Genomic DNA, 2549 nt, shown 5'->3' on the forward strand with positions numbered 1-2549 from the left:
AAGGCACCAGTAACCCACCTCTGCCCCTTCTCCTGTGGGAAGAAACGCTTCCACCGGGATTAGTGGCTAAACCATACGTGAAGGTCAAGAGCTGTACAGAGGCTACTCGCCACTGGGAGCATTTAATAGGTGCGGCAGCTCATCCGCACTGTCACCCCTCCCCCCCGGTTATAACTATCTTAAGCAAATAAGGGGCTCTGTATTATTGACAATGAATCGGTAAATTGATTTATTATTGTGACATGCACCACTGTAAAATGGAGAACTTTTCTGCATGGGATCCAAATAGATCATTACATCACATCGGTGCAATGAGGTTGTACAAGGAAAAATGGAACAGAATAGTTCAGGGAAACAGTGTTTCAGTTGCCGAGAAAATGCAGTGCAGGCAGACGATAAGGTAGAAGGCCAAAGGATCATTGGGAGGTCAGTGTTGAGTTTTTTTGGGACTATGTTCCTAAACTGTAGAAATCAACACCTTAAACTACAGTACTGTGCAGAAGTCTGAGGTGTATATTAGGACTGACACATTTTGTCTTTTATTTTCTATTTTGCACTTTATCCCGTTGTGATGCGGTTTGAACGGCATCGTCTGGATGAAAGGTGCTTTATAAATAAGTCATTATTATTATTATTATTATTATTATTATTATTATTATTATTATTATTATTATTATTATTATGATCATCATCATCATCATCTTAGCCTAAACAGGTAAAACTTGAGGTGCAGGCATAGCCAAGCACAATCATGTCTCAATTGATAGGAGATTTCAGACTATTCTCGTGGTGTATCGTGTTATGTGTTTTCGAAGATTTACACAAGTATCGCCGTGTGGGCCTAATTTATTAATACTATTCTGTAAAGCCTTTAGGATGATACCAGTTATCGATATTACGATTGGGATAAATAATACCCTGTTCGTGTTCCATAGTCTTTCATTTTGCCCTTTCAATTAGGTTTTTTTTTTACTAATTCATTTCTGTAAGTTATGTGTGTTTGGAATGGCTATATATATTTAAAAAGTTGCTTTTGCTTGTTTATCCTGTAAAATTACATTCGAACGCGGATCATGGATTATCCTATCCGAAATAATGATCGGACGCAGTATGATATGAAGGCTCTAACTCTAAAAGTGCAGCAGGCTTGTACTTATTGTAGGTTATCGTGTTTTTCATCAGTTGTAGTTCAAGCAAGCTTTTTGGGAATGTTGTCTACCACTTGATTGTGCTTGTGCAAGTCATGAGATTCAGTTAAATTACTGCAGGATGTTGTAAAGTGTTGGATTGTTTCTGGATTGACTCAACGATTCAGGAGCAACTTCTCCTCTACCATGCAGTTTCCGAATGGACATTGAACCCATCGATACTGCCTCACTAATCTCTTTTTAAATTTCTATTTCTGCACTACTTATTTAGTTTAATATTTCATATAATCACACAGACATGCACAGCTATATATGTTCAACTTCCAGGCCCTGAAGCCACTTCGCTGCTCAGCCAGATCCACCGTCTGACAGGCCACATGTCTCGCATGGATAACTCCAGGTTACCGAAAGCAGTACTCTACGGAGATCTCTCTCAGGGCAAGAGAGATCGTGGTGCCCCGCGCAGGAGGTACAAGGACCAAATTAAGCAGAGGCTCTCTCAGGTAAATATGGAGGTCAAGGAGTGGCAGCCGCTGATCCACGGAAAAGCCAGGAATTCTGAGGAACCCAGAAGAGCGACTGCTGAAAAGAAGAGGGGATGCAAGAAGGATCCAACTACCCAAGCGCCTGCGTCCCAGCTGTCCCTCTGTCCCAACTGCTCCCGAGTCCACAGATCCAGAATTGGCCCCTACCGTCACCAACAATCGTGTCGTCATCCAGTACCAACACCCCCCCCCCCCTCACAGACACAGACACACACACACACCCTATTTGGGAAGAGAACAGGATTTAGGGAATGTTTCATGATCATTAATGCTTGGTGGAACCCCGGAATGTCCATGCCCTCAAACCCTTTTGTTCCCCAGATCTGGAGTACCTGGTGCTGTTGTGTAAACCTTTCCGGCTGCCAAGGGAGTTCCCGGCTGTTATTATCACAGCTGTGTAATAACAACATCCCCCAGTTGTGTGTTATTGTCACAGAGGGGAGATGATTTCCTTCAGAAATCGATCAGGACTTCCCAAACCACAAAATTTGTATCAACAGTTCCGTCTGAACAGCACTTGCCGTGTGACCGACTGCTTACATTGCCGGTGATCAGCAGGAGCTCAAGAAATTCAGCTCCGATCTGTGCAAAGTCATCCAGGCAGCGAAACGACAATACAGAGATCGTATTCAGGCACAGCTCTCCACCAACAACACACACAGCTTATGGCAAGCTCTGCACCCCAATGCAGACTTCAGAGCTAAGTGCAGTGGTGCTGCCAACATCGCTGCCTGTCTCCCAGAGGATCTTAGTCTCTTTACGCTCGGTTCGATATCGCCAACACTGAGACCCCGAGGAGAGCCGACAAAGCGACCTGCACATTGGTCATCTCTGAGGCTGAAGTTCACAGGTGTTT

This window comes from Hemitrygon akajei, unplaced genomic scaffold, assembly GCF_048418815.1.
Source record: "Hemitrygon akajei unplaced genomic scaffold, sHemAka1.3 Scf000075, whole genome shotgun sequence".
Taxonomy (NCBI): Eukaryota; Metazoa; Chordata; class Chondrichthyes; order Myliobatiformes; family Dasyatidae; genus Hemitrygon; species Hemitrygon akajei.